We start from the raw sequence: 10,313 nt of genomic DNA, 5'->3' as shown, positions 1-10,313 counted from the left end.
ACATACTCATCAACAAGGTAGGAAAATATGACTTGTTGTCAAAGATGGATTAAATTGATTAGAGAGGTGGTTAATTGGGCAAAGGGAATGCATCATAAGCAACACTGAGGCACAAGTGCAAAGACAATCCACTGTATTTTTGGTCAAACTGAGATCCAGCTCAAGTAATTATAGCAGGTAGAACAGTATACAGTTAAATAGAGGATCTTTACTATTTTATTTTTTATTATTATTTTTGTGTGTACAGTCAAATCAGATCTGACTGGTACAGGAGGAGATTGTCTCTCCTTCTCCAGCAGAACATCTGGTGCATTCGAACCGTGCACCTCTGGGATTGCAGTACAACTTCTTACCACCAGGCCACTAGAGCTTGCAGGATCTTTGCTTTTGAAAAGGAAAACCCATAACGTGTAGTAAGATTTTGGAGATTAGCAAGCATATCACAGTATTCCCATAGTCAGAAGAAAGTAATTATTCTAGATTAAAGTTTTGAGTTTGCAAAGTATAATATTAAAATTGTAAAAAGCTGAATGCAATAATTTACAATTAATTATGAATAAGTCTCCAGCAAGCACAAATTTTAAAGATTTCTTCTGATATGACAGATAGAATTGTGGTAGGAAAATAAAATGACTAATTTTCAAGAGAAAATATTAGAGAAAAAATATTTAGGGATTTTTGCCTCCATGGCAGAGGTGCCATTACAGGGGCCAAACAAAACAAAAGAGTTTGGGATAGAGAGTTACAAGCAGGTGAAAGACTTTCACATCTTTCTCCCAGAAAGATAACTGACTTGAGACTCCCCCACCCCCTGCACAGAAATTGATCTTCAGCCACTCCAGAGACAAAGGAAGACATTAGGCATCAGCAGGTGAGAACTTCTTCCCCAGAGCCAGTGAGAGGAGGACTAAAATTCCTTGGGAAGTCTCCTTCATTTGGGGACCCTTGCCTCCATGGCTGTGGGCTCATCCTAAGTGTCAAACAGGACAAGAAAGTTTAGAACATAAAGCTACAAGCTGGGGAAGGGCTTTCTCACATTTCTTAACTGACACATTGAGCTTTGAGAAAGAGGTGACTCAAACTCCCCTGGACAGAAACTACTACAATGGAGAAATAGGTCTCATACCACTCAGCCACTCCACAGATGAAGGAGGACAATAGAAATTGGGAGAGAGAACTAAGATAAGGAGAGATGCTTGCAGGGTTGGAGAGGAATCATGCTGGGTAGAGTGTCATTTAAAGGCAGGAATAAGCTCAACATGATTGATTAACATGGTGACTACCACAATAGACTTGAGCAGGGAAGATATCATGAAGATAGTGCAGGACAAGGCAAGATCAGATCTGTTTTGTACAGAGTTGCTGTGGATTGTAATCAACTTGATTACAACAACAACAACAACAACAACAACAGTGATACTGAACAAGTTTCAGCAGAACTTCAAGACTAAAGTTTAATTAAGAAGAAATGTAAAATTTACTAGGAAGAAATGTCTAGTGATTACTTTCAAACATTAGCCAGTACAAATGACATGAAAAGATTCTTCACAATAAAGGACATTTGAATGACTAAAAACCATGTAAAGAAATATTCAAAATCACTAGCAATCAGGGATGCAAATCAAAACAATGAAATACCATCTCTCTCCAGAAATAATAGCAAATTTTAACAATGAAGCAAACAATTAATATTGGGGAGGATGTGGAGAAATTGGGACTCTTAATAAATGCAGAGCAAGGAAACACTGCATGGTTCAAAATTAGGAAGGGTGTCCTCAAGAGATGTATTCTGTCTCCATACCTTTTTAACCTGTATGCAAAACAGATTATCCAGGAGGCTGGGCTGTATGAGGAGGAATGTGGCATCAGGATTGGAGGTAGATTTACCAACAACTTATACATTATGCAGATGGCACAACCCTGCTTGCTGAAACTGAGGAGGACATGAAGTGCTTGCTGCAGAAGGTCACCTACTGCGTACTTCAATATGGATTGAAGCTCAACATCAAGAAAACAAAGATTCTCACCACTGGGCCAACTGGCAGCATCAGTGTGGATGGTGAAGAGATTGAGGTTGTTAACAGTTTTAGTTTGCTTGGCTCTACGATCAATACTCTTAGTAATATCACCAAGGAAATCAAGAAACTAACTGCATTGTGAAAGGGACTGTGACGGACCTCTCTAGAGTACTGAAGAAAAACAATATCAGGTTGGAGGCTAAGGTGCACCTGATCCAGGCAATAGTCTTTGCAGCTGTGTGCTATATGTGTCAGGGAGCTGGTCAATGGCTAGGGATGATAGAAGGAGAGTTGATGCCTTTGAGCTGTGGTGCTGGAAAAGAGTGTTCAATATATCATGGACTGCTAGGAAAACAAACAGGTTTGTCCTGGAGAGGGTGAAACAAGGCTGCTCCTTGGTGTCAAGGATTCTGAAGCTTCGTCTGACATACTTTGGGCATGTTGCAAGGAGGGACCAGTCCTTGGAGAGGGACATCATGTTTGGGAGGGTGGAGAGACAGTGCAAGAGAGGAAGACCCTTGATGAGATAGATGGGTTGATTCAGTGATTGAGGTAATGGGAGTAGATGTGTCAGAGACTGTGAGGTTGGCACAGGATAGAGCAGGGTTTAGGGCTCTTGTACATAGGGTCGCTATGAGTAGTAGGTGACTCAACACATAACAATAACAACAACAAGCACTGTGTTTGGGATTGTAAAACAGAACAATTACTGTAGAAGGTAGTTCGGTGTTTCCTCAAAAAGCTGATAATAGAAATCCCACATTATTAAGCTATTCCACTGCTAGGAATATAGCTCAAGGAAATCAGAACTGAGACATGAATGCAGATGCATAGTCCTCTATTCATAGTAGCCTTTATAGAAAACAACAAGAAAACCAAAACAGTCTAAATGCCTATCAAACAAATGGATTGAGGGTTGGTGGTACATTCACACTATATGCAACACTAAGAGGAAAGGATTTTGTCGCATACTGTTTAACATAGAAGAGTCTAGAGAGCATTATGCTGAGTGAAACAACTGTCTCATAACAATTAATACTGCATAAGACCACTATTGTGAAAATAGTAGTATAACTGAACAAGACATACGTATAAATGTTCAGAAGAGCAAAGAAAGGAGAGAAAGGGGGGGGAAAGGGGAAAAAGGAAAATCACTAGTAGAGGTTAGTGGGAAGATGAAGGAATAGGAGAAATTCAAGGGGGGCTTGAAAATATTGGACAATAATAGATCTTTAGTAATTAATGGTATAAAATACAATGTATATGAATGTATGCAAACTAAATAAAAAACCCAGTCAATTTAACCAAGGTTGTGTCATCTACATAATGTGTATTGCTGATACTTCCAAACCAGAAGTTTTATTTTTATTTATATAGTTCAATTTCTCAAATAATTTGCTCAGTATACTAGTTGAATAATTATAGAGAAAGGATACAATCCTGATGTCCAACGTTCCTGATTTTAAAACCAACCTTTAAAAGACAACTGCTTCATTCATATATAGATTCCACATGAATAATTCCCATTCCTCTTACTGTTATCCATAATTTGTTAAGATCTACACTGTTGATTGTCTTTGGATAGTCAATAATACATAAAGATCCTTCTGGCATCTTCTATTTTCAACTAAGATATATCAGCAATGCTATTTCTCTTTCCATGCTTCCTTCTGAATCCAACTTGAATTTCTGAAAGTTCTATGTCAATTTATTCTTCCAACAATTTTTGAAAAATTTTCAACAAATTTTTGCTTCTTTTTGAGACTGATGATTTTTTCCCCACATTCAATTAGATAACTTTTTTTTTTTGGTAATCAACACAAATATGGAACTCATCCATTTAGGTGGCCAGGTATCTATGCTCCAGATTTATTGGCATAAGTGGGTGAACACATTTAGAACTGAATATGTTTACTGAACTACTTTAATTGGTTCATGATCATACACACTTTCTTAAATAGTTTGGTGGTGACCAGTTCTTTTTTACACGATGACTCTATGTATTCCTTCAGTAATTTTTTATGCTTCCTTGATTATTCACTATGCTTCCCTTAGAATCCTTCAGTATTAAAGTCAAAACTTGAATTTTCCCTTCATTTCTTTCCGCTTGAGAAATCCTGAGTGTAGTCCTCCTTACTGGTTTTCAAATAACAAGTCTTTGTACATTTTATTACAGTATTCAACTTCTTCCTGACCTACTCTTGGAAATGTTATGATCAGTTCTCTTATTTCCTCATTTCTGTCTTTTGTTTTATATTCTCTACATTGTAGAACAAATTAAAGCATAACTTCTGCCATTTCTCTTGGTCTTTTATTCTTCTCTTCTGTTTTTCGTATTTTTCATCCCACAACTCCTCTGTCATCCTGTATCATACACATGTTGAATTTGCATATCTACCGATGCATTCACTTGTGTGTTATTGTGTGTTATTACTGTTATTGCATGTTTGTGTGTGGGTGTGTGATAATATTTTTCATTGTTGTCTTTACTTTTGTATATCTCCTAGTTTTTTCATTGGTTGTGATCATTTTATGCTAATACTTCCTATTGTAATTACCTTTCTCTTCACCTAAGTTAATACATGTCTTCTCTTTAGTGAGTTGCATACCTTCTTTGTATTATCCCTTCATTCTGATCATGATGATGCTGAAGGATACGACAGGGCTCTCATGAGTTGTTCTGTCTGAAGTACTATGAGATGAAGTTCACCTTGGATGTGCCATCCACCTGGACTGCATCTAACAGCAACAATAACAAACTATGAGTCTTTTCTGACATCTCTTTTGGTCTTTTCTTTCTTTTCTGTCTTTATAATGACCTTTACTTTTTTAATGGATTATGTCCTTGATGTCATCCACAACTTGTCTGGTCTTCATTGAATAGTGCTCAATGCCTCAAATGCTTAATGCAGTAAATCTGTTTCTGAGATGGTTTTCAAATTCAAGTGCCATAGACTCAGCTTCAGTTTGAACTTACACATTAGTAATTGATGGTCTGGTCTACAGTCAACACTAGACCTTATTTTTGACTGTTGAGAGTTAGCTTTTTCATTGCCCTTCCCACAGATGTGGGAATTTGGTTCCTGTATATTCCATTAGGCAAGTTACATGTGCTTAGTGACATTTTATGTTTCTTCACAACAAAGTGTTAGCAATGAATAAATCATTGATTGTATAAAATGCTATCATTTGTTCTTCAGCCTTATTTCTTTCACCAAGGTCATATTTCCAACTAACAATTCTCCTTATTCCAAACTTTGCCTTCCATTCAAGAATTATTATTAATATATCATAATTACATGTTCAATCAGTCCTAATGATAAATGTTCATAGAAATCCTCAATATCTTTTACTTTCATTATCACTATGTACATTTGCTAACGTTGTTGTTGTTGTTGTGTACCATAGAGTTAGAACTGATCCATAACCGACCCTCTAGCAGATTTTCAGAGGCAGTTAATCACACAGGAATTGTTTACTGGTGAGTCAGAAACGATCCAAGCTGACTCTCCAGTGGGTTTTCAGAGGCAGTTAATAGCACAAGAGAAGATTGCCCACCGTTCTCCCATGGAGCTGCTGGTGGCCTCAAACTGAATGCCTTTGGAATTGCAGTGCAGCTTCTTACCACTAGACCATAAAAGCTCTCTGAGAAAATGAATAGGATTGTTCTGGAAAGGGTTAAACCAGGCTGCTCCTTGGAGGCAAGGATTCTGAATATTCATCTGACATACTTTGAACATGTTGTAAGAAAAAACCAGTTTTTGGCAAGGAAAGTCATGCTTGGGAAGGTGGAGAGACAGTGTAGGAGAGGAAGACCGTTGATGAGATGGATTGATTCAGTGACTGGGGTAAATGGGAGTAGGTGTGTCAAAGACAATAAGATTGGCACAGGATAAAGCAGGGTTTAGGGCTATTGTACATATGGTCGATATGAGTTGCAGGTGATTCAACAGCACATAGAAACAACAACAACATGTACATTTGAATAATAGTTATAATAAGAGGTTGTAGTGTAAAGAGTTTATTGTTCGAAATGTCTTCTCTAGTCATTGACTAACTTTGCATGTGGATGGTCTGGAATATGCCAATATAGCATGCTATACTATCTACAAGGGGATTGGCTAGTTATGCCATTACAATGAGATGATCCTCCAGCAGAATTGAAGAATCTAGCCACTTCAAAGAAGCAAGAGAATTCAGTTCATCCTTTGTGGCCAGAGATTCTCACACCAGCCAGATCAGGGCCTCCAGGAGCAGTAGCCATAGTGCTACAGCAAAGAATCAGAACTGATGTGAGATGGAGTAGAGCTTGGAACTGCTAGTCTGTGGGGAATCAGAGATAATTTGTGAGAACTGGGAGAGAAAGAGCCATAAATGAGAGCATATGTCAGCAGCTGCCCTGACTGAGTGATTATATTCTGCCATTAACCTGAATTTTAGCCTTTTGACTTCCGTAAAATGGTTCTCTGTGTTGAGTTATCACAACGAATTTTAGACCCACTAAAATAGTAAGGTTGGGGTTGGGATGAGCATAAAGTGATTTGGTCATATGTGAGACAAGTCTGATCTCATGGGAATTTATTTTGTGTTGTTGATGTTGTTGGTGGACAGTTCCACCTTGTTGGGTTGATTATGGTCATCTCCACATGGCCCGTGCTCTTTTTACACAGGTATTATTTCTATGTATATGAATATGATAGTCTAGTATTCATATGCATTTCAGAACACATTCTGACTTTGATTTACAGTTAATGTGACACCATTCCTCTTCAATTTGCCTTTCCTGCAATATGTGATTATATGATTGTCTGAATAAAAATGGCCAGTTTCAGCTCACTAATGCCCAGGATATCAATCTTTATATGTTGTTCCATTTCATTTTTTACAACTTCTGGTTTTCCTAGTTCATACTTTGTATATTCCATTTTCAAATTATTAATGAATGTTTTCAGCACTTTCTCCTCTTTTTGAGTTGTGCCACACCAGGAAATAAAAATATGTCACTGAGTGAAAGCTTTATTCCGTTCACATCATTAAGGCTGATTCTACTTTGGAAAGGTAGCTTTTTTTGTATCTTTGTTGATTTTATGTTTACTGAGTCCTTCATATCTTTACTTTAGTGAGTAGGTTTATGTATTTTCTATTACTCTAAAATTAACTTTTATCTTTCTAAATTTAAAAGTTTGTTATATCCTGAAATCATCTTAATCTTTTCTTAGTATAGAAGTTCTCAAACTATAGCATTTTTATCTTTTATACTTTAAAGTCACCAGTTACAGATAAACATCTATAATACCCTGTCTTCAGTTTTTCACTTTTATTTTGCTTTTGGGAATAGTAACTGAGTGATGTTTTCATGAATCAGACTGTCACATTTTTGTTTTATGTTATTGTTTACTTATCTAAAGGACTAGCTTCAATGCTTGTTTTACTTTTGTTGTCACTCATTCAGTCATTCACTCATACCTGATCCTTCACTGGGTTTCTGAGGAATGCTGAAGAGCATAAGGTCAGTTTTAAGACTAAAGTGTGCCTGATTCTGGCCATGGTCTTCTCAATATTTGCTATGCATCAGAAAACTGAACAATGAATAAGGATCAGAGAAAAAAAATTGATATATTTTATGTTGTGGTCGTGGAGAAAATTATTTAAAAGCTCATGGATTGCTTAAAGAACAAGCATCTTGGAAAATGTGCAACCAAAGGGCTCTTTGGAAGCAAAGATGGAGATTCCTCATCTTTCGTACTTTGGACATTTAGCTAGAGGAGGCTATTGCTTGGAAAGGGACATCATGCTTGGAAATATGTAGGTTCAGCGAAGGAGAGGAAGACTTCCAACAAGATGGCTTGACATGGTAACTTTCAGCAATGAGCTCCAGTGTGTCAAAGATGATGAAGATAATACAGAATAGGGCAGGGTTGAGATTGGCTATTCGTAGGGTTGCTGTAAGATTATACAAAGCAGATAGCGCCTAAGAACAGCAACAACAAATTACAAAAAAGGAAATTGCCTAGCTTCCTTCTAGAGTTGCTAATGGATTCAAACTCCCAAAAGGGCTGTGTCTTTAGCTTCGCAACTCCCTACAGACTATGACACAGAATAATACTCATAGGCTGAAAGAATCTGCTATTCTAATATTGACAAATTTCTTCAATTTCTAGTTGTTTGTCCTGTTGTTGTGTGGGGTTATTTATGTTGATTTTTTTGGTTTGATTTCCAGATGTGTCCTAGATTAACCATCAGTTTGGAAAACAAAACCAATTTTTCTGTATATATGCCCATGGCAAGTAATTATTTTCTTTCTGTGTTTTATTTCTTGTATCTCATTGTCTTCTTGATTGAATAATTTATACCAAGAAAACAGTATTTAGCTTTACTTGTGCCCCTTTGTAGGTGAAAGTTGCTTTTCACAATTTGCTTTCAGAATTCTTTGTCTTCAATTTTGAAAAGATTGATTATGATAAACGTTGATGACTTTCTTTTAAAGTCAGTCCTATACAGTGTTCCTTGATTTCCTTGAAAGGAAATTTTCTTTTACTTTGTGACATTAGGGGAATTTTCTGCCAAAATTACTTAAAAAAATTTCTTTGATTTTTTTTTGTTTGTTCTACTATTTTTAAATTTCTATTATGTGCACAAGGAGCTTTGGTGGCTTAGTGGGAAAGAAATGTGCTTCCAACCCAAAAAGGTACATGGTTTGAACTCACCAGCTACTTCAGGGGAGATGTGATTTGCTGTCCCTTAAAGTCCACCGAAGAGTCAGCTATGAGTTGGTTCTGACTAGATGGAATAGTACTCAATAACCACATGATACGTAAATTATTCTTCTTGATTGTTCCACACATATCTTTTAGGTTTAATTTTCCCCCTTCATGTATTTATTATTTTTTCTAAAAACAAATTATTATTAAAGGAGACTTCCTCTCTTTCAATTATTCTTTCTTGTACTGATTCAGTTCAGGGTCTGTATCCTTCCACTAAATAAGCTATTCAAGATATTTTATTGATAATCTTATGTAACTCAAGTTGCTTTTGGATAGTTCTGATTATTTATTTATTTTGGTGTTTTATTCTTCTACTATTTTCATGAGTTCTTCTCTTATTATAGTTGTTATGTGCCCTTGAGTCACCTGCAACTCATAGCAACCTTATGTACAACAGCTTTGAACCTTGCCCTATCCTGAGCAAATTCCATCATCTTCAACAGACCCAATCCCACTTCTCTAATCACTGACCTGATCCATCTTATCCTGGGTCTTCCTCCACATTTCCAAGCATGATATTCTTCTCCAAAGACTGGTCTCTCCTTTAACCTTCCCAAAGTATTTGAAATGGAGCTTCAAAGACCTTTTCACTCTGTTCAGGGCAGATCTGTTTGTTCTCCTGATAGTCCACAGTATATTCAACACTCTTCTCCAGCACCACAAATCACAGACATCAATTATTCTATCATTCTTAATCACTGTCCAGCTTCTTATACATAGCAAGTAATTGGGAAGACCATGGCCTGGATCAGGTGCACCTTAGTCTACTTACTGATATTGTTGTTCTTCAGTACTCTAGAGAGGTCCCTGAGAGCAGACTGTCCCAATGCAATGTGTCTTTTTATTTCCTGACTGTTGCTGCCAAGAACGTTGATTGTGGAGCCAAGCAAGCTGAAGTTGTTTACAATCTCAATCTCTTCTCAGGCTATCATAAAGCTGCCAATTAAACCAGTGATAAGAATCTTTGTTTTCTTTTTTAGTTATAAATTTTCGGGGTTTTTTTTTGGGGGGGGAGGGAGTTTTTTGTTTGTTTTGTTTTCTAAATGTTGAACTCCAATCCATATTGAAGACTAAAGTCCTTGACCTTCTGCAACAAAAGTTTGATGTCCTTTTCAGTTTCTGCAAGCAAGGTTGTGCCATTTGTATAACAAAAGTTGCTGATGAATCTTCCTATAATCTTGATGCCACATTTCTCTTCATAAAGGCTAGCCTCCTAAATTATCTATTCTGCATATAGATTGAAAAGTATGGAGATAGGATGCATCCTTATGACTCCATAGATTAGAATGTTTTGCATAATCGATAAAAAACAACATTCTCATATTCTCTTCCTGATAACTATCTGATAAAGAGTTCCAAAGACTCATGTGGAATCCAAAAGAGAAAAGGAAAAGTTAAACTACTATTACGCACTTTTAAGTTTATCTGTTCACTTTTGGATCCTATATATGAGTCTTTTTAATTCCTTACCAGACAGTTCTCTGGAAGAAAATATAAAAATCCTACATCTTGACACCCCTGCAGCTCTGAC

Source organism: Elephantulus edwardii, unplaced genomic scaffold (assembly GCF_000299155.1).
Source record: "Elephantulus edwardii isolate Elephantulus edwardi_28Jun2011 unplaced genomic scaffold, EleEdw1.0 scaffold00160, whole genome shotgun sequence".
NCBI lineage: Eukaryota > Metazoa > Chordata > Mammalia > Macroscelidea > Macroscelididae > Elephantulus > Elephantulus edwardii.
Note: the sequence above shows the minus strand (reverse complement) of the source record.